The 23,614-nt window shown below is 43.7% G+C and overlaps 1 long non-coding RNA gene across 1 annotated transcript; it reads right to left on the reverse strand.

Moving 5' to 3' along the window:
* Positions 1 to 3,164: 3,164 nt before the first annotated feature.
* Positions 3,165 to 23,368, reverse strand: LOC138756155 (uncharacterized). Its single transcript, XR_011352810.1, has 4 exons — positions 23,262 to 23,368; positions 19,539 to 19,660; positions 10,787 to 10,920; positions 3,165 to 4,465 (listed from the first exon to the last, which is right to left on the reverse strand). It is a non-coding gene; the product is annotated as an uncharacterized lncRNA (long non-coding RNA).
* Positions 23,369 to 23,614: the final 246 nt, after the last annotated feature.

Below are 23,614 nucleotides of genomic sequence, written 5' to 3' on the forward strand. Positions count from 1 at the left end.
TTTATTGAGCAAGAGACTGCTAGCCTGGGTCTAGGCAATGAAAATGAGCGAGAAGGAAAGTGGACTTCGATCTTTATGGCCAGGGGTCACATGGGAAGGATCAAGGGAGGAACTAAGACAGGGAGACACCTAGAGGGCGGGCCAGCTAGTGCATACAGCCATATCACCACAGTAATTTTATCTCCCATTGTGTTATTTCACTTGTGCTGGTTGATTTCTATAAGGAACACAACTAAGCATTTAGAATCAAACTTACTCATTGAAAAATCAGTCAAGTTCAGAATGGGGTAAGAAGTAAATCACAAAATTCTGCAGACACTGTGGTTGAAGTAAAAACACAAAATGCTGGAGAAGCTCAGCAGGTCAAACAGTCTCCTTTATGTAGCAAAGGCAGAGATATAGAACCACTGTTTCGGGCTTGAGCCCTTCATCAAAGTATGAGAAAATGCCGGCAAGCAACCTAACAAAAGTGTTGGGGGGGGGAGAAGGGGGGTGGGTTTGCAAGGTAGCGGGTGACAGGTGGAGAAGGGAGGGAGAGTACAGGGCTGTGTGGGTGAAAGGACTGAAGGACAGGAAAGAGGAAAGGAAAGGCAAGCAGGTTTAATAGAAAGCAGTAAAGTCAATGTCCATGCCATGTGGCTGGAGGGTGCCCAGAAGGAAAATAAGGTGTTGTTCCTCCAATTTGCGGGTGGTTAGGGTGGGATGGTACAATGGGGTGGTATTCCTCCTTCAAGATGCAATAAATGCCATGAAAGTGGATACAAAATGTGGTGTCTGTTCTCAGGGTAAAGGATATAGATTGAATCATTGCAAATTTGAATACAAATATCTATTCTCAGCATACATTATTAATGGCAAAGTTAAATTAATATATAACTATTTAACTAAAAGCTTTGTTGGATGACTCATCATCCTAACCATACACAGATTCCAAGAAGGAACTATCATTGTTTTCTCTGATGAGGTAGAGATCTATGCTGGGATGAATGAATTTTTACCACCCAAAGAGCATATCAGATAAAGATAAAGAATGGTCACCACTCCTCTGATATCCCCAAATAAACCAACTCATTTGTACAATTCAATTCTGAAGTACAGAATACCCAACAGCAAAGGCAAATGTGAGGATTGGAACATTTCCAATTAACACAGTCAAATATAAAATCTTGAAAAACATTGTCTCCTATTTTGGATTATGTTCCACTGAGAAATCCCCTTTTTTCAAAGTTCAGATTTATTGTCAGAATACATACATGGATTCACATGCAACCTGAGATTTTTTTTCCTGCAGGCCAGGCAGAATTTCTACTTATTGGTAAATATAAATGATATTCAAGAAAAAAAGCAAAATATAGAAAAGAGAGAAAAGAAAGAACAAACTGACTGTGCCAGACAGAAAAAAAATCAGTAATAAATAATGTGCCAAGTAATTATCCATAAATGAGTATCTGATTGAGATTGTTGTTGAGGAGTCTGATGGTGAAGGGGTAGCAGCTGTTCCTAAACCTGGTGGTGCAAGTCTTGTGGCATCTATACCTCTTTCCTGACGGCAGCAGAGATAACAGAGCGTGTCTTGGGTGGTGTGGATTTTTGATGATTGCTGCAGCTCTTCAACAGTAGAGTTCCATGTAGACTTCATCAATGATGGGGAGAATTTTATTGTGTCCACTACGTTTTGCAGGGCTTTCTGCTCATGACTTTCCATGAGATATCTGTAGAAGTTTGTCGAGTTTCACTATGTCATATCGAACCTCCACAAACTCCTGAGGAAATAGAGGCACTGACGCGTTTTCTTCACGATGACATTAGTATCATGGGTCCAGGGAAGTTCCGCCAAGATAGTAACTCCACGAATTTCAACATCCCCTCCCAGATCCAGTGGCAGGGTAAGGTTCAAGACAGCTGGGGGAAGTTCCAAGCTTCAAAGCAAAGGATGCCCTTTCCGCATTTCATAGCACGTGTTTGCTTGTTGGCCGTTGACCTTACAAGATGGTTCATCTGCCCTTTGACAGATCTTGTTTTTCACCCTTCAGGGTGTCTAGCCACCTTCCGAACCAGGGAAGCCTGGTGGGAGAGCTGGTTTAGTCATTGACCACCTAACAGGTAGCACTGGGTTATATGGTACCAGTAGCACTCAGTTGAGTGACCTGACGAACACTTTTATTCCTAAGAATTACATGGTGGTATAATAAATGCTCAGTGAATCCTGTCAGATAAAAAGGGGCATGGAAAATAGAAGCCCTCATACTTTAAAGGAAGTATGAGAATCAAGAATCTGATGAGTTTAAAGGGGTTGTGAGGAACAGAAGCCCAAGATGTTCTCATCCTCTCTATTCTCAATAGCCAATCTCTTATGCTAAGGCCATTTTTCCAAGTCTTGTACTGAGAAAGTGTGGGTGGTGTCAACTTTTTTTTAATTTTTTTTAATTTTTCACACTATGAACCATACTAACCAAAATACACACAAACATTTCCCTCTTGAATATACACAGTGTCATTTTCTCCCCTTTTTCCCCCCTCCCTTCCCTCCCTCCTTCCCAGCCCCCTCCCCACCCACTCAACGTTCAACCTATATGATACATTAACCTATTAAACAATGTCATGACACAATGAAAATAAACAAGAAATTTGTGTCTTCTACTTTTACATTTCGTCTTCTTCTCCTTCTGTCATTTTAGGCGGTGTAAGTCCGCGATAGGACTTCTCTGTTGTGTTCCATGTACGGTTCCCAAATTTGTTCGAATACTGTGATGTTATTTCTTAAATTGTATGTTATTTTTTCCAATGGAATACATTTATTCATTTCTATGTACCATTGCTGTATTCTCAGGCTATCTTCTAATTTCCAGGTTGACATAATACATTATTTTTCTACAGCTAAGACTATCATAATAAATCTTTTTTGTGCTCCATCCAAATCGAGTCCAAGTTCTTTTCTTCTTATATTACTTAGAAGAAAATCTCTGGATTTTTTGTTATGTTGCTTTTTGTGATTTTATTTAATACCTGGTTTAGATCTTCCCAAAATTTTTCCACTTTCTCACATGCCCAAATTGTAATATAATAGCTAAACTATTAGCAAACAGATTGGCCAACTGTGTACCAAAAATAGTAAATCTAGATCAAACTGGATTTATTAAGAAAAGACAAACAACGGACATATCTGTAAGTTTATTAACTTAATCCATGCAGTACAAGGAAACAAGATGCCAACAGTGGCAGTTGCCTTAGACGCAGAGAAAGCCTTTGACAGAGTAGAATGGAATTATTTTTTCAAAGTACTACAAAGGTTCAACCTACCAGAGAAATATATTAATTGGATTAAAGCATTATATAAGGGACCATTGGCGAAGGTGACAGTAAATGGATATATATCAAGCCAATTTAAATTAAGCAGATCAACCAGGCAGGGATGTCCACTATCTCCCTCACTGTTTACATTAGCTATAGAACCACTGGCAGAACTGATAAGAACAGAAAATAAAATAAGAGGGATAAAAATAAAAGAGAAGGAATATAAAATCAGTCTATTTGCAGATGATGTCATAGTATACTTAACAGAACCAGAAATATCAATAAAAGAATTACATAAGAAATTGAAGGCATATGGAGAAGTATCAGGGTACAAGATCAACGCAAATAAAAGTGAAGCAATGCCAATGAATAATGCGGATTTCACAAAGTTTAAGAAAGAATCACCATTTAGATAGTGTCAACTTTCAGATGAGATATTTAGCTAAGCCTTCTCATGTGAGTATAAAAGAACCCTAAGAACAATGCAATGTCATTCACATCCAATTTCCTGGGTTTATGCAAACAAGACTCACACCACCAGGTTCCGGAACAGCTGCTACTCCTCCACCATCAGACTCCTCAACAACAAACTCAATCAGGGACTCATTTAAGGGCTCTTACTTGTGCACCTTATTGATTTTCTTTTTTTATTCTCTCTGTATTGCACAGTCAGTTTGTTTTACATTTATTATTGGTTTACTGTTCTTTATTTGTTCACATGTATATGCTGTGTACAGTTTTTTTTTTGCACTACCAATTAGTGGTAATTCTGCCGTGCCCACAGGAAAAAGAATCTCCGGGTTGTGTGATATCATGTATGCACTCAGATAATATATCTGAAATCTGAAATATTCACTTCTCAATTGATATCATATGAATAAATAATCTTGTTGATTATCAAGCTGGTGTTTGTGCGACGTCATGAGGTACATTCACTATTACATTTCCTACTCAAGCAAAGTACTAGGTGTTTTCAGATGTACAGAAGTTGAGAAAGACATTGTATCGAGGCAGGTTATTTCTCTCTGAATACTGTAGCCTTCAGCACGGCACTTGTGGGTGATTACCTCCCTCCAGGTCCAACAGAAAGAAGAGTGGAGGGAAGGAAAATGGGAGCCATGTCCTGGCCATACACCTCCCTCAGGTAAGGATGTGCTTGTGTCTGGCACACCTGCCGAGAAGAAAGGAAACTATATTATTATTGGCGTCTTTCACATCCTTTCTATCACATCTCAAATCCAGACAATTATTTTTTGAATATAGTTATATAATAATATAATATTATTATTAGGCAGTCAATACATGAAACATTACATTTGGATATATTATAATAACCATGAAGACTGTTGAATATAGCTATCTCCGGAATCTAATTCTGAAACAAAATTTTCTCTTATTTCTCTTCATGGATCCTCATTTCTTACATCTCTAAATAAATTAACTAATTACCCAGTGGTTAAACATCCTTTGAGGATCTGGATTCAATTTAGGTAACATTTTGGTTTAATGTGATTTTTCTCTTTCTATTCCTATTTTTTCAAATTATTTCTTTAAACCTTTCATCACTGATGTAACTTTTAAAGAATGATATAGATTGGACATAAAATGTTTTAAAGATTTATTTATGGAGGGGCGTCTCACTTCCTTGAAACAACTTTCAGTTAAATACAGACTACCAAATGCTCATTTATTTTCATTATCTACACATCAGAGATTTTTTTACGATCTCAATTACATACATTTCCTCAGAGGACTGATAAGAATTTAATTGATGTAATTTTTAATCTACAACCTTTCTGTAATGATTCAATATCTAACATTTATGATATGTGTTTGGGAATAAAAGAGGCTCCTTCAGATAAAATTTAAAACGCATGGGAACAGGACCTACAGCTTTTAATTCCTGAAGAAATTTGGGATGTAATTTTCAAATTGGTTAATACCTCTTCTTTATGTGTCTGCCATTCTCTTCTCTACAGTTTTAAAGTAGTTCATAGGGCTCACGTGTCCAAAGTCAAACTATCTCTTTTTTATGTGAATGTATCGCCTCGTTGTGATAAATGCAACAATGGAGATGCTTCATTAATTTATATGTTTTTGACATGCCAGAATCTTGAGATATATTGGATCAAAATATTTCAAACTTTCTCTGCACTTTGTGTAAGGTAAAACATCATGAGATGGGAATGTGTAGGGAGTTACCCTGTACAAGGCAGTAACAAGAAGGGGAGGTGTCCTTGTACTCCTGTTAGGTAAAACATCATGAGATGGGAATGTACAGGGCTGTAACAAGATGTAAATGCATCCTTGTACTTACAAGATAAGAGAGACATTGATGGATTGAGAGGCAGGAAGCTAGCAGGGAAAGGATAGCAACAGTTTTAGTCATTGGACAAGTAATGATATGATGATGTTCTAAGCATGTATCCAAGGGTATAAAAAATCACCATTTTGCTGATAACGGCAGAATGCATTCTCCGACTAACTTTGTTAGTCGCAAGTGTTACAATCCGGTAATAAAGAACAAAGAACCCTGATTTCGACTCAGCCTGGTGTTTGTCTCACTCATTCATGAACAAAGCAGACCTAACATTTGTAAAGTTAATTTTAAACCAAATTCCTTAACTGCTTTATTTGGTATTTTTGGAGAGAATTACATAATTTTAACAGCATCTGAGCAACATGTATTAGCTTTATTTCCCTTCCTTATGGCTAGGCAGGCGGTGTTGCTCAGATGGAAGAATGATACCCCCCCTGATCATACTCAATGGCTACGTGACACCAAGTTTAAACTTAGAGAAGATTAGATGCTCAATTTCTGATTTGAATGTAAAATTTCAAACATTGTAGGGACCCTTTTTGAATTACTTTTATAATCTCTGATTTGTTATGAAAGTAGAAATATTGACTAATGATAAGAATTCTGTCTTTTTTTTGGCCAAATATCTTCTTTCTCATCATGGTTTTAGATTTTCCTTTATTTAAATAATAAAATAGTATTATATAAATACAATTTAATCTGTTTGATTAAAATGTGGAGTACCTTGGATGAAATGATACAATTTAAGTGTGATGTATCCTTTTGAATTTTAACATATTGTAGCGGCACACCACCATGGCAATCGGGCCGGCACTCTGGACAGCAACAACATCCAAGAACTAGCAGACAGCACAGCGGCGCTAGCCCCAGCAAGCAAACTGGTGGCTAAGGCAGCATAGGGGCCAGCATTCCCAATATGGTGCTGGCCCCGCTTCACAGCCAACAGATAGGGACAGCACATGGGGAAAAAGATATTATCATTTAAGAATATACCTACGCGGGAAACCCACTATTGTTATGTGGGCGGTGACGTAAGCAAATGGGGGCAAACGGCGGGAACAAAACATAATAAAAGTCGGGCTTCAGCCCCAATAAATGAGAGCTATATCTGACTACACTCGTGTGTGTCTTTACTTTGAGTAGCGCGCAGCCACAATTGGTGACCCCAACAGTTTAGACGGCATCTAAACCCAATGATAAATTAGCCGACAGCCGTCCACACAGTCACCCTGAAGCTGCCAACCTTCTGGACAAATCAGCCATGTGTGTAGTTCGACCAGGCTGAAGTACAGTTTCAGATCTGGCAGATCACAGCAGAGAACAATTGGTGAGCGCCCTGGACCAGGACATGACAAGCAAGTAGCCAATTTCATCTAGAGGCCCCCATTGGAAGGTGCCTTCAAAGACTTGCTCATTGAGACCTTCGGGCTTTCATGGTGTGAGAGAGGGGCAAGTCTGCTCCACTTGGACAGGCTGGGGGATAGGCCCCCACTGGCCCTGATGAACGATATGCTGGCCCTCATTGGGAAGCATGAACCTTGTATAATGTTCAAGCTGGTGTTCCTAGAGCAACTACCTGAGGACATCAAACTGCTCCTGGCGGATGCTGACTTCAGTGACCTCCAGAAAGTTGCAGCATGAGCGGACATCCTAATGGAAGCAGAAAAGAGAGAGCTTGTCATCTGTGGGGCTCATCTCCAAACCCCACAGACAGACCTGGACTGGCCTGCCGAAGGAACAGCAACCCCACAAGGGAGGTGAGCTCAATAACCAGTGGTGCTTCTATCACCAGTGATGCCGTTCCAGAGCTTACTGATGCCGACTGCCATGCACGTTCCAGGGAATGTTCTGGGGCCAGCTGTCGCTGATTACCATGACGGCTGGCCAACAAGACAGCTTCCTGTATGAGAAGGACCATCAATCCAGATAGCAGTTCCTCATAGACACAGGAGCTCTTCGGGGCAGATTTCTTGCATGCCCACAGCCTGTTGGTGGGCCTGAAGGGTCAGAGACTGGTTCATGCCAGGTTCCTGGATCCCCGCCTTGACTCAGTGCAGTGATCCACAGACAAGTATGCCAAGATCCTGGCAGAGTTGCCGGCAGTGCTTACCCTCCCAGTTCACCACAGAAATGCCTCGGCACAGAGTGCAGCATCACATCCTCACCCAAGGCATACCGCTCCACGCATGAGGAGAAGCTCCAACTAGCAAAGGAGGAGTTCAAGAAGCTGGAAGAGCCATGGGCTTCTCCCCTGCACATGGTGCCCAAGGCCACTGGGGGTTGGAGACTGTGCGGTGACCTCCGCCATCTCAATATCGCCACAATGCCAGATCGTTAAACCGTGCCGCATATCCAAGACTTTGTGGCCAACCTGCAATTGGCGAAGATCTTCTCAAAAATGGACCTTGTGTGGGGATACCATCAGATCTCAGTACACCCTGATGACATCCCCAAGACTGCCATCACCACCCCGTTTGGCTTGTTCGAATTCTTGCTCATACCGTTCAGGTTGAAGAATGTCGCACAAACCTTCCAGCGGCTGATGAACACAGTGGGCTGAGACCTGGATGGCACCTTTTTCTACCTAGATTACATCCTTGTGGCAAGCAAAAACTGGCAAGAACACTTGGTGCACCTCCACAACCTCTACACCTAGCTGAGCAAGTTTTGAATGACAATCAACCCAGCCAAATGCCAGTTCAGGTTGGAGACCATCGACTTCCTGGGTCACAAGATAACCAAGGAAGGGGCCATCCAAATGTTTCCTTGGCCCGGCACAACTAGGGGATGATTAACTTTTATCACAGGTGCATCCCCTCAGCTGCCAGAACCATGTGACCCTTGTTCACCCAGATGGTGAGCAAAGTCAAAGATGTGACATGGGACAAAGTGTTGGGGGAGGCTTTCGTGAAGGCCAAGGAAGCCCTGGAGGACGCTGCTCTTTTGGCACACCCCAGCTCCAACAGCCCTGACAGTGGACACTTCAGGAACAGTTATCGGTGGTGTTCTGGAGCAGCAGATCAAAGGGAGTTGGGAACTGCTTGCTTTCTTCCAAAAACATCTGCAGTCTTCAGAACTGAAGTACAGCGCTTTCACAGAGAGCTACTGGCACTGTACTTAGCCATCTGCCACTTCCAGTATTCATTAAGGGAAGGACATTTACAGCCTTTACTAACCACAAACCCCTGACCTTCACCCTAGCCAAAATCTCAGACCCCTGGTCAGCTTACCAACAACATCATTTGTTATACATCGAGTACACCACAGACATGCGGCATGTCTAGGGCAAGGACAACATGGTGGCAGACACACTATCCAGGCAAACATCGACACGCTATCGAAGGGAATGGATTTTGTGGCACTAACATTGGCACAGTAAGATGACGCAGAGATGCCCCAGTACAGGACAGACATATTGGGACTGCAATTCCAGGTCATCCCGGTCAGCGCAGGTAATACCACCTTCCTGTGCGACGTGGCCACCGGACAGGCCAGGCCTATCATCCCAGTAGCTTGGAGATGACAGGTTTCTGCTTCCGTCCATGGCTGGCTCACCTATCCATCAGGGCCACGGTCCAACTGGTGGCCAGCAAATATGTGTGGCATGGTCTCCAAAAACAGGTCAATGAGTGGGTGAAGGCATGCACGCAGTGCCAAACAGTCAAGATAGAGCGGCATACCAAGGCCTCACACACAGCACTTCGAGCCTGTGGAGCAAAGGTTTGACCATGTCTACATGGATGTTGTGGGACCCCTACCAGTATCCCAGGAGATCCACTACCTGTTCACGATGGTCAACCGCTTCACCAGGTGGCTAGAAGCAGTCCTGATGGCAGACACCTCCATGACCTCATGCACCAGGGTCCTCATATCCTCCTGGGTGACAGAGTTCAACATACCCTCCCACATTACATCAGACAGAGAGGCTCAATTTACCTCCAGCTTATGTTCCAACCTCACCAGCTTGTGGGGCGCTCAGCTACTCCACGCATCAACCTATCACCCGTAATCAAATGGGCTGGTGGAGTGCTTCCACAAGCACCTCAAATCCGCACTCGTGGCCAGACTACAGGGGTCCAACTGGGTAGACAAGCTACCATGGGCACTGCTGGGGATCCACACAGTGCCCAAGGAGAACCTCAACACCTCTTCCTCCAAACTTGTCTGTGGAGCTCCACTGGTGGTCTACGGCAAATTCGCACCATCTCCAGACAAGCAATAAGATGACACAGCAGCACTCCTCCACAGGCTATGGGAACAAGTCAGCAACTTGGTCCCGACTCCACTTCCACCGACTAGGCATGGACAAGTGAGGGCCAATATACCCAAAGACCTGCAGGACTGTATGTTTTCATCTCCAGGGGTCCACAACGTCCACCACTACAGAGGCCATATGAGGGTCCATTCTGGGTTATACACAACAATTGCACCACATTCAAGCTGGAGGTTGGAGGAAAGACTGAAATCTTCACTATGGACAGGTTAAAGCCAACACATCTGGTCCCAGCTCGCTCAGTCGAGACGCCAGCACCATGCAGGAAAGGCAGGCCACCAAGGCCTACAGAGACACTGCCTTCGGGCACCAAAAACAAAACCACTGATTCTGGTGGGGGAGGGGTTCATGTAGCAGCATGCCACGGCATCAACCGGGCCGGCATTCTGGATGGTGAGTGCATCCAAGAGCCAACAGACCCCATAGCGGCACAGGCCCCAGCAAGTGATCCGGCAGCTAAGACAGTGCAAATTGTGGTCTGTGACTGCTGCACAGCCAACAGATAGGGACAGTGCTCAGGGGGGAAGGTATTGTCATGTAAGAATGTACCTGTGCACGGGAAACCTGCAATTTATATGCAGGCGGCATCATCAGCAAATGGGGCAAATGGCAAATGGCGGGAACACAAACAGCATAAAAGTTGGGCTTCAGCGCCAATAAACGAGAGCTATACCAAACCACACTTGTGTGTGTATGTGTCTTTACTTCGAGTAGCGCATGGTCACAATATGCACGGTATTTTTGGATGTGAAATTTCAATGTTAATAAAAATATTGATAAAGAAAATAAAATTAGGCAGTCATTTGAACACAGCAAGTCCCCACAAACGAGCGACAACCTGATAATTCCTATCAGTAAAGTTGAGAGAAGTTAGAAAACCTAGAAATAATTATCCTTACCTGTTCAGAAGTATTATATGTTAACTGAGAGAACATATGATGCCTTATTGTCTGTAAAAAGAAATGCAGCTCTCCCACGGTTGTGTCTTGAGTAACATCCTGGATTTTGGGTCAAGTCACTGATATGCTACTTTCTGAATGAAATAAATAAAATAAAATAAATAAAATCACAATTGACAAGGACATTGTATTTTGGATGGAAAAGTAATGATAGGCCTCAGTAGACCCTTTCAAGCTTCCATGTAAAATGGGGTTAACCGGGCAATTTTGCCCAGTTAGCGCCCCACTCACAAGGCAGCTTGAAAGAGTCTGACCTAGTCAGCATGGTCCAAATCCAATCAGGTCTCTGACCTACCTCAGTTAAACCCAGTTAAACTTGACTAGGCCGTGTCCACCTGCAGCTTGAAAATGAAAATGGCTGACCTGGTTACTCCTGTGACATCAGCGAAATCCCTGGGTGAAGTGCCTGCCATGACTGGGAGGAGAGAGGGGTCGCTGCTGCGGGGCCCAGGAGAGGGAGGAGGGGTGAAGAGGTTGCTGTGGTGAGGGGGGCCACAATCAGGGGGAGTGAGGTTGCTGTCATGGGGGGAAGAGGTAGATGTCACGGGGCTGGGGGTAGTTGCCATGATCAGAGGGAGAGATGTCACTGCTGGGGGTGAGAGGAGAGGGGTCGCTGCAGCGGGGGGGGGAGAGAGTGGGGGGGGCTGTGAACTGCCACTGCTGTGAACGCCCCTCCAATGGTGACAGCTCAATGTTCACGGCAGCGGGATGTTGCTGAGGGTGGGGGAAGGAGGCACGATTGACAGGGTGGGAGGGTGACTGACTGGGGGGTGGTGATTGACGGTGGGTGGGGACTGACAGGGGTTGGGGAGGGGGGATACTGACACCTTAAAAGGTGCTGGAGGCATCTTTGCCTGGCTCACAGGAGGGCTACCCAGGTGCTGCAGCTTAAAAGTGCCTAATTTTCCACTTCTTTGAACCCATCCTTCCAGATTGCAGGGAAAAATGCAGTTCACATGAAATTCAATTAACAAATAAATGTCAAAATCCTTCATAAAATGTTCAATAGCTTATTATTAAGTTTCAAATATTTTACATTTAAAATTCAAAGACTGTTTAATAAAATCTCTTCCACTGACTTTTCAATAATGCCAAGAGTGAGAAAAACAATCTCATTCAGCAATAGAATGAAATAGCTCTAATTACAGGGGTCACTGTCCTGTTAGCAACTGATATTAAAAACTATACTGTTAATAATGACATACTTACCTGTAATGAAACTTCAAGAACGTGAGATTTTATTTGAACACAAAGGAACTTTGTGCAGCAATGTGCTTACACATTCTGAAAGGTAGAATAAAGTAATATCGTTAAACTGCAGGCTGAGGCCATGAAGCCACAACCTCATTGAAGATGTTCAAAGATGCAAGTGGGCTAACATGCCAAAAAGATGGTGGGTGAATTTCCTTCCAAGGATGGTTACTTAATTCCTTCAAGCCACCTGCAAGCATAGCACTTACAGTTTGACCAAATTTGCAACTGCCAAAGATGAAAGTAATAGCACCAAGTAAATCCCACAAGCTCACGGCCTCTGTTCACTTGAAAGAAAACAATTATCAGCTATATGCATTCAATTTTTTATATATATTGTTATGTTAATTATACACATGACTACCAAAAAAATCTGCTGGGAAACTTGATCATGTTAATTTCTGAATCATTTCTCAATATTTTATTGCTTTTATTTGAGATCTGAAAACTTTAGTCAATCCAGCATCAATATACCTTGAAAGCCATAATTTTATATTAATTGAGAGAGGCATTTATCACTAAAAATACTACCATATTAAAACATATATAAAATTGGTCAGTGAGATTTTAAAAATTGTGGTCTGTGACTGATGCTTTGCTTTAACAAAATGGCTGGCACGCTATCTCTGAGAAGGACCATTTCTTATACTCACCTTCTTGGCAGAACAGCTTCTGTTAAATCATAGAAAGTTTGTGACACAGAAGGAAGCTGAACCAGCTCACGAAGACCTCTCCTGCCTAATCCACTACTAGTTCCATAGCCCTCAGGTCATAGCTCATCGAGAGCACTTCCACCATAAATTTGATCAGGGCAACTGTCTCATCAGACATTCAGGAGCAAGGACAGTGTAGCGCAACCGAGAGCACTCTAGACCTGAGAGAGTGCAAAACGCTTTTATTCAATAAGAATGACATACATGGTCTGTGGACTGAACTGGTGTTTTGGTGGGGGCCCAGGTTTTATATCAGGATATTGTGGGGGGTGAAGTTGGGGGAGGAGCCAATCCTTAGAGCATTGCACCAGTAGTAAATTCCCAGTTCACTATATTCACTCTTTGTGAAAACAGAGAACATCGGAGTCCAAAATAAAATATTTACAATATTTACAAGTCAGGAGGTCTGGAAATGTGGGCAGAGAAACGCAGTGTCAGCTGGCTCTGGGCTTCCTGACCCACCTGTGGTTCTGGAGCCTCAAGGTGTGAGTGATCTGGCACTGGTTGAGGGGTGGCTGGATCCACTTCCTGCAACTGAACACCTGGGCCCCTTGGCATTTCTCTGGAAACCCTGAGTAGGTCAGAGTCCTGGCCCTCTTGAGGTGGTGGATTCTCAGTTCCAGCGGGTGCCAAGTCCCTAAGCAAGACAGTGTCCTCCCTGCCATCTGAGTATGCCACGTAGGTTGGCATGAAGTAGGTGCACCTTCTCAACTAGGGGATCAGGTTTGCTCTTCCTCACATGCTTTCAGAGCAGCACTGGACCTGGTGCTGTAAGCCAAGCTGGGAGGGTTGTCCCTGACGTTGACTTTCTCTTGAAAGAAAACATCATCTCGTGAGGAGCCACATTGGTCACACTGCAAAGTAGCGACCTAATGGAATGGAGTGCCATGGATTGGACATCCTGCCAGTGTGAGACTGGAAGTCCTTTGGACCAGAGGGCCAATTTTACAACCTTCCAAACCGTAGCATTCTCTTTATCAACCTGTCCATTCCTCCGGGGTTATAGCTAGTCGTCCTGCTGGATGCAATGCCTCACCAGCATAAACTGGTGATGAGCCCCAGCTGCTATGGATATAGCCAGGATACCCAAACAGGGCGAAAACAGAATCTAAGACATTATGGATGTGTCTGGGCAGGGATTGGCAAACGGAAAACAAGAATACTCATCAATGACAGTGAGAAAGAACACATTCCCGTTTGTGGAGGGAAGGGGTCCCTTGAAATCGACACAGCTGTTCTGAGATGATAGAAGTGCGGCTTGCACTCCGCACAAACCTGGCAGGACCTGGTCATTTCCCTGACATCCTCAATTGAGTAGGGTAAATTGCATGCCTTGAGAAAATGAGCCATGCGAGTGATGCCTGGCCCTCTGCGCTGTAGTACCTGATTTATGTAGCAATTTGTCTGCAATCGGTGCTCAGGTTGGGGAACATAGGGGATGGATCTGTATTCAGTATGGAGAGACAGCATATGGCATCAGAATTTTGAGGCCTTCCATTCCAAACCATATTGGGAGGGAGAGGACCAGAATATTCAAGGGTCACATTTTTAAAGTGACACAAGAAGTTATGACACAGACTGCGTGCATGTGTTCCTTTGACATGACACTGTTCGCAAACCACTTCAGCCCATTTATGACAGACCTTATGAGGCCATACAATGCCACCCGAAAACTTTTGTGATCTGGAGAATGGGAAAATTGACATGGTCTCCATTGAGAGGATGAAGATGGCAGATATGACCGGTTCATTTGTTTTGTCACTGCCAACATCCAAGGTACAGTCACACCTCTGCCAGCTAGAGCATACACCACTCACCTTGCAGAACTGGACAAGGTTGGGTCAGAATCTCAGCTCTCCAGACAGCAACTTAGCAGGATGGATCCAATCAATCACCTCATCGCATGGCTTGGGGGCTGGGAGCTGTTGCGGTCGCATAATTTCCTGCATCAGAAGTAGTGCTGGTGATGTACCTGAAGAGAAGTAGTGCGCATGCGTGGGTCAGAATGGGGGGCTGCATACACTATGATGTATGGTAGGAGCAGGAGGAGGAGGAGGAGATTAAGAGCATTGCAATAACCCGTGTGGCAGAGAGGTAATGACAAGGTCAGTGGGATTTGGCTGGGTGGTGTTTTATGGGATGAAGAGGTGTAGTGCCTGAGAAGAATAAAGAAGGTTGACTCCATTTTGTACTGAAGAACGAGTGTGTATGTTCTTTTGATTGTAGGCAAATCTAGAGCTGATAGTCACTAGAGTGAAAAGCAAGTGACATTTCAGGTCTGTGCCCTTCCTCAAGCCTGAATAAAAAAATTGGGGGTGAAGGAAAGTGAAAGGGGAGGATCACAAGCTAACTAATAAGCTACACATGCACCTACACCTCCTCCCTCACCACTATTTTGGGCCCAAAATGGTCCTTCCAAATGAATCGTTTACTGCATCTGGGGTTCCTGATGCAACCCACTTTACAATGGAGAGACTGGACACAGACTATGAGATCACTTCATTGACCACCCTCACTTTGTCCATTGCAAAAGCAAAGGCCTCCCAGTGGCCAAGCATTTCAATTCCACATCCATTGCCACACTACATTTCTGTCCATGACCTCATGCACTGTCAAGCTGAGGCCGCCCACAAATTAGAAGATCAACACCTTATAATCTGTCTCGGTGGTCTCCAAGCAGATCGCATCAGTATTAACCTCCATTTTCATTAACTCCCCCTCCCTGGTCTGTCTCTTTCCTTTGTCCTTCTTTCTCTTTACCTCCAGTTCCCCGATCCTTTCACTCTCTCCCCATCACTTCTTAGCTTCTACTCACTTAAATATCCATATCCTCTTACCTTTTAACTTGTGATTGTTCTCCTTCACCTTTCACCCCCACTCCATCCACCTTTTTATTCAGGCCTGATGTTTGGCACTCCAGTAGAAGGAGTTGGGCCCAAAGCTTCGACTGCCTTTTGCTTCCTGTGGATGCTGTGTGATCTGCTGTGCTCCTCCAGCACTCGTGTGTTTTGCACTAGACCCCAGCACCTGCAGATTTTCTTGCTTACCATTAGTACTGTGTTCCATCTTTGAATTTCATTTTAGTCATTGGTGAATGAAAAGTAAAATAAAAGCAGGGTTAACTCACAATGTGACTTGAGAAATCAATAGATTGTACCAGTGTGGATATACCAACAAATGGCTTGACTCAACAGTAGGTCGCTGTAGAACTCAATAAAATTGCACTAAAGGCCTGATTGCTTCTGGGATAGGGAAGGGAATTGTGTTTCTGATTGCTAACAAATGATTCCTATCAGATACCGTGTTGTGAACTAGCTTATTAAAATTCATGATATAAAATGCAATCATATTGTTGTGTCCATTGTATCTGCCACTTGGTTACTCAGATTCCACAATGTGTCCTTACTTGTCTCTGCATAGTTATAAGTTGCCTATTCTTTGTAATAAAGAGTTATTGTTCAGTTTATAGCAAGTAATCCAGCATGTCAAGTGTATGAATATAGCTTATATTCATTCAGTACATAAATGAAAATGCCAAAGAGCAATGGCCAAATGGGTCTGATTATGAATTTTCCCTACAAACCCATAGCACTAGAGATATTAGAAGACTTCATTAGGATCAATGTCCATCCATCAAATGCATGACACCAGACTGAATGGGGAAATTAGTGCAGTTTTCTCATCTCTTTGGCGCATTCTCAAGGGGCACTGGGAAATTAACTTGCTGCCCTTTGATGTTGTTTACCTGAAATCTAAAGCTGGTGCCATGTGTACTAGATGTCATACTTCTTTCTGATGAATGGCAGCAAGGAAGTCAAGTGGGACATTTATATTAACATTAACTTGAAGCCAATCAATAAATCCTTCAACTGTTCCCACAGATCATGTTGGTCTCATGCCAATCTTGCAGTTAGTGACATCTTTATTTGGGAGCAAGACTGTTAAGGTACAGTACTCAGCCAATTAAATGAGCATTCTTTCATCAGGCAGGCACAGGGATGCAACCACCTGACCTTTTCTGTGTTATTAAGTTTAATCATGCTGTAGTCTGTTAAAGTCATGCTCTTGCCAAGATACAAAAAGTACAACCAAGCCACACAGACTTTATTCGAATAATGCTAGCGGGAATAAGCAGACAGTAGTGTTGGGTAGACAAGGTCACTTCACTAAAGGCCACTTCAGGTAGCCAAAAGGTTAAGATGTAAAGGTGGAGAAATTCCATCAAAACACATAATCACCTACCTCTGAATGTGTGGAAGCAGTCTCCGAGCTATATATTCCAAACCCTCTCCAAGAGGGATAATCTCCACAGTGCAGCCATCTGCCAATCAACCTGAAGGTACAGCCATGCTAAGTGACTGTTTAGGGATGGCTGATAATGCCGTCAGCCCGCAACCCTACTACCCACTCACCCATCTCCCCACTCACCCCTCTCCCTCCAAGACAGGGTCGGCAGGGAGCCCTTGGGGCAGTTGGGACAGGGGGACCGTGGGGACTGTCGGGGCAGTGGCAGCCATCAGAGGGTAGTTGGTGTGGGCTGGGACAGCCAGTCTGGACCACTTTGGCCTTCAGGGCCGCTCTCTGTGGCTCAAAACATGGCAGAGCAATGGCTGTCTTCCCTCCCATAATCCCCCATGCACCTGGAACTGTTCTGGGAACCATAAAGTGGTTTCAGCTGCATGAGGAATTATGGGTAGGGAATTCAGCCATTGCTCTGCCGCATATTGATGACAGGTGGTGTTACAGCACCAGTCGCCCCACCTCCATCGGATCTGGAGGACGCTACATGGCACCTCTGGATATGAATGGGATGCTGGAGCAGCCTTTTAGGGCTGCTGTCTAAAAGGTAAGTTTCCATTTTTCTATCCACTCCACAGCCAGTCTCAAGGTGGAGGCCCAATGTGAAATGGTCTCATTCAAAGAATCCAATTAAAGGATACCATACCATATTTTAGGACATTCTCACATACAAATTAGAGAGTTATCTCTTTGAAACTATTGTTACAAGTTAAGGCAATGCAGTCAGTATTTGCACATCAATTAGCTTTTTACATGTACATGTTATATAAAAGATATGAATTTGTATACAATGGAAGCAGTCTGGAAGCTGCTTGCAATATACAGTGCTCTGTTTGCCTTAGTCTCAGTAGACTTTTTCAGGTGCATTCTACGCTAAGAATCCGCCTGAAGAAGCAGAAGCAGCCCTTTAAATTGCCGTTCAGGTGGCAGCATTTAAAGCTCAACGCTGGCCACCTGAAGGACACAGCTGCACAGGATGCAGTTCTGAGCACACTCCAGCTCCTGCCCAGTGTCAGCTGTGATCAGCAGCCTGACCTTTTAAACATCCACTTTCAGCCAGCTGCATTCAGGTGGCTGGGGGAGCCACTGAGCTGAGCCGATTATCCCTCTTAGAGGAGGGTTACGTAGCTCATCTCAAGAGTACGTCCTGCACATTCAGGTGGCCTCAAAACAGCCGCATATTGCCTAAACATGCAGCTTTACATGTGGGGCAATTGGCCACCTGAAAGTGCCCAGTCACTCATTAACACTTGCAAGTGCCAGCCTTTTTGACAGGCCTTTCCAGCAGGTTGGAGTCAGTCAGCAAGGCATTTAGCATCTTTGTGTGAAAGGTATTATGTAGTTCACGGACAAGTTTCTCTTGTGTCTTGGTGTGAGCTTGCAGGCACTACTCTTTGCAGACGATGCCGCTTTAGTTGCCCATTCAGAGCCAGCTCTTCAGCGCTTGACGTCCTGCTTTGCGGAAACTGCCAAAATGTTTGGCCTGGAAGTCAGCCTGAAGAAAACTGAGGTCCTCCATCAGCCAGCTCCCCACCATGATTACCAGCCCCCCCCACATCTCCATCGGGCACACAAAACTCAAAACAGTCAACCAGTTTACCTATCTCGGCTGCACCATTTCATCAGATGCAAGGATCGACAATGAGATAGACAACAGACTCGCCAAGGCAAATAGCGCCTTTGGAAGACTACACAAAAGAGTCTGGAAAAACAACCAACTGAAAAACCTCACAAAGATAAGCGTATACAGAGCCGTTGTCATACCCACACTCCTGTTCGGCTCCGAATCATGGGTCCTCTACCGGCACCACCTACGGCTCCTAGAACGCTTCCACCAGCGTTGTCTCCGCTCCATCCTCAACATCCATTGGAGCGCTTACATCCCTAACGTCGAAGTACTCGAGATGGCAGAGGTCGACAGCATCGAGTCCACGCTGCTGAAGATCCAGCTGCGCTGGATGGGTCACGTCTCCAGAATGGAGGACCATCGCCTTCCCAAGATCGTGTTATATGGCGAGTTCTCCACTGGCCACCGTGACAGAGGTGCACCAAAGAAAAGGTACAAGGACTGCCTAAAGAAATCTCTTGGTGCCTGCCACATTGACCACCGCCAGTGGGCTGATAACGCCTCAAACCGTGCATCTTGGCGCCTCACAGTTTGGCGGGCAGCAACCTCCTTTGAAGAAGACCGCAGAGCCCACCTCACTGACAAAAGGCAAAGGAGGAAAAACCCAACACCCAACCCCAACCAACCAATTTTCCCCTGCAACCGCTGCAATCGTGTCTGCCTGTCCCGCATCGGACTTGTCAGCCACAAACGAGCCTGCAGATGACGTGGACTTTTTACCCCCTCCATAAATCTTCGTCCGCGAAGCCAAGCCAAAGAAAAAGATTATGTAGTCTAGAGCCTAAGGGGGTGTTGTAATTACCTTGAAATGATTTTTAGGGCAGAAGAGATCATTGATTCCAGTTTCCTGTCTGAAATGTCCCTTGGCTTAATATTTGTCACACTCCCTTCCAGCTTTTAGTCTGGAAGCCTGTGACTTTATTTCTGTAACAGAGGAATGTCATAATTGATATTTCTAGATAGACTATAAATATAACCTTCTACAAGTCTTTATCAGAATCAATAGAACTTATTTAATTTTGACTAAGGTATAGTGGAATGTATTATTTTTCAATATTTTCACAACTATCTATTGATATAAAAGCAAAAAATACTTGAGAAAGCAAAATAATCACTTTTAAGGTTTTATAACCTTATTCATTAGACATATGTAGACAGTTAAATACCTCTGCAACAATCTAGAGGACCATTGTATTTACTGTCAAATGATTGCTCGACAGAGATGCATCTGCTGTCAATGTTGCTTTCAATTGTGCGTGGAAATATTCAACAAGGCCGTTGACCTGTGGATGGTAGGCCATAGTCTGAATGTGGTTGGTGCCCAAAAGATCAGTGAGAGATCGGAACAACGCTGACCCAAATTGAGACCTCGGTCTGACATAATGGTGTTCGGAACACTGAAAGACAGAATCCTGTGATCTACGAAAGCTCAATCGCTCGTCTCCGCAGTCTTGTTGGTGACAGGAATGGTCTCCTGCCACCTGGTAGCCTGGTTCTCACACGTGAACAGATAACTGTATCCTCTGGATGGTGGAAGTGGACCGACAAAGTCCAGGTGGACGTAATTGAAATGGGAATCTGGAATAGTAAAATCTCCAAGCCTGGATTTCTTGTGTCTGAGACATTAGAGCGCTAACATAGCAAGCAGATTCATTCTTGCCCATAATCTTACATTCCGTTTAACATGAGGCTAGGTAAACCAACCCATAATCAGCTTGATCAACGCTCTCCTACCCAGATGAGACAGGTTATGAAGAGTATCAAAAAACTCTTGACACATTGCCGCTGGCACAAAATGCCTAGGTCTCCTTGTAGATAGGTTATAAGCCAGTGTTTCACCTGAGTCATCCAGGCACACATCTTGTAGGTGGAGACCTTGGTTGATCCAGTGGTATCAGATGAGAGTGGGATTGGTTTTGTTGTGCGTGAACCATGGCAGTCAAATCAATGGTAGTTGTCGTATGTAAGGCATTTATGTCGCACCTGGATGTGACATCGGGTACCGTGTTCGCCTTCCCTCGGGTGTGCCATATGTTCGAGGAAAATTGTAAGAAGAAATCCAAGGTGGCTGGCACAACCAGGCAGCAACACTAAACTTCTGGTGCTTTCAACAAATACATTGCCAGTTGTCTCTACCATATACTCGACCAGTACAATTCCAACTAGGCTGACAGGAGTAATTCTGTTGGGTGATCAAAGCCTGGACTTGGGTAGTGAGTGCTGCCATTTGCCACTCGAGCTCAGTTATCTTTGGCTGACTAGATGCAGTAGCCTGTTCCAGCTAGGTTTGCTCCTGCAGACTGGCAAAGCTTCTAGATTCATTGCAGAGTTCATGAACATAACGAGGTCAGCATGTCTTATAAATGACACTTTCCTTCTTCTAATATATCCAAATTTCAAAGTATCATCTTCCAAAGCATGAACTACGATATCCCAAATTTAGATCTCTTTAATCCAACAAATCAAACTCTGTGGCTGTTACTTTATGTAGTTTTAATTCATTGATAAAACAGATGAACATTTTGCATAGCTTCCATTAAGACTTCCATAATGAAGATTAACAAAATATTCACTATATAATAGATATATAATTGTATATAAAGATATAAATGATTCAAAAAGTTTTTAAAGAGATACAAAAATTCAAAGAAAAATTTCTCGTGCTCATATTTCCTTCATATTTGGTTGAATAATGAGCAAGCCTTTAATGGCTGGGTGGATATTATGAAATATTACATCATAGTCACTATGGTAACACTATGGACAATAATTCTCTTAAAGAGACAGGCACAAAATTAACTAAGAATTAAAAAAACATAAGGTTTTAACCTTTACACGTCTCGCTCACTCAACAAGGGTGGATGCCCGAAAGACACTTGCCAGGTGTCCCTGAACTCAAGGAGATAAACATTGAAAGAATCTCTGCTTCCTTCAATAGGGTCTACCCCAGCCAGCCTGGGCCATCTTCTCAGCATCTGTGATAGTTACCTATCCACTCAGCTGTCATCAGATAGCAATTCGGCAATACAAAACTCCTGAGATGGCTAAGTGCACTCCAGAATAGCAGCCTTAAAGATGTTGTATGGGAGGGTATCATCTGGATTACCAAGAGTATCTTCTACTTCACAGGCAATCTGTTCTGGAAGCCAAGCCACCAGTAAACTGAATTTTGTCTCTGACTTGTTACACAGAGGGCAGAGAAACATGCCTCAAGGATCATGAACATTGTTAATTTTTAAAAAAGAACATCGAAGGGTGTGGCCATGCAGAGGATCTGAGCTCTCAAGGAAAAGGATTAAAAAGATGGTGTGAAAGTTCAAAAATTAGAATTTCATCATCAAAAATGGGTAAAATTAGTAATAAATGACCAAGGTAACCAAAACACAAAAACTGAAGAAATAGTAGCTCAGCCAAGAACATCGAGTTAAAGCCCAATGAGGAGTGGCACAGAAAGGACCTTGGGACAGGCTGAACCCAGCAGAGCAGGAGGGGGAGGGTCGGCCCACGATATAGCCACCATCTTGAACAAGATGGAAACTTTGTGCACATGCTTTACGATGTCAGTGATATTGGAAATTATATCGGAAATTAAATAAATCGAGGAAAGCCATGGAACGAATGACACAAGTTGAGGCTGATTTGGATAAAACAAAAGACAGGCTAAAGATTCTTGAAGAAAAAGCAAAAACATGGAACACAGACAGAAAAGGAATGATGGACAAGATCAACAGTATGGAAAATTTCAGCACTTGTAATAATGTAATAATTATTGGACTAAGAGAAGGGATCTAGGTGAAAGACATGGTGAGCTTCTTTGAAACATGGATTTCACAAATGCTGGGGCAAAACAAGCTAAATGCAAGCCTGCAAATTGAAAGGGGTCACCAGACCCTCGGACTCAGAAGAAATGGCGATCAATGACCACAACTTAAGACTTTTAAGTTACCAGGAGCAGGATGCAATCTTGGGAGTAACATACAAATATTCAAAAAAATAACAATGGCCCATTAATGAAGGGAACTCTGACTTCAAATCCCCGGGCTCGGCTCACCCAGCCATCAGTACCTGGAAAGGGCCCCAGCTATGGCAAATACCACGTCAGTGTAGCAGCAGGGGCTGGCAACTGTGACAGAGCGTGGAAAACAGTTTCCATAGCGATCTGCATCAGCAAACTCGGTGGGCGAAGGATCCATAAGGACAGCGGCCGATGAACATGGTCTTGAAACAGACCACTGTGGAGCAATCCTGCGTCACTCTAGCTGTCGTGCCTCGCACTCCGCCAGGCTCAGTAGCGTGGGACCCAGAGGGAGGCACTTGTCCTGGGCAAGCACTCGCCTCCAAGTCCTTGCCCCAGCCGACAGTGCCTAAAGCTGAAAAGCTACAAGGCACCGTGTTCATCTTCATTTGTGAAAGGATGGGCCATGGATAGATGGGTGAGAGCCCTGCCTTGGTCAAACAAAGAAAAGAATATGATGAGGTAAAGAGACAACTGTGATCAAAAAACTTAAAATACTCAACGACTTACCCAGCAATGCTGAGGGTCAATGTCTCAGAAGGTAATCAAAGAATTTTCAAAAATAAGGAAGAAGTGAAAGAATTTTTACAAAAGGTGTGAAAAGATTAAAGCTATCATGTAAGAAGATTGAAATGACAGTTTTAAAATGGGACTAACTAAAAAAATGTATAATTTTTCAATCGTAGTATTGAACTATCTTATTTTTACTGCTAAAAGAAAAATATCACTGTAATTATGCATGGAGAGCTCCGGAGAGAAAGGAAAGCGGAGAGGAAAGTGGCAGGGTGGGGACTCTGCTCTAGGGGAATATGGCGGTAGGAGAGGGGCGGTTTTAAAAAATGACACTGAAGGGAGGGGTTCTT

This window comes from Narcine bancroftii, chromosome 3 (assembly GCF_036971445.1).
Source record: "Narcine bancroftii isolate sNarBan1 chromosome 3, sNarBan1.hap1, whole genome shotgun sequence".
NCBI lineage: Eukaryota > Metazoa > Chordata > Chondrichthyes > Torpediniformes > Narcinidae > Narcine > Narcine bancroftii.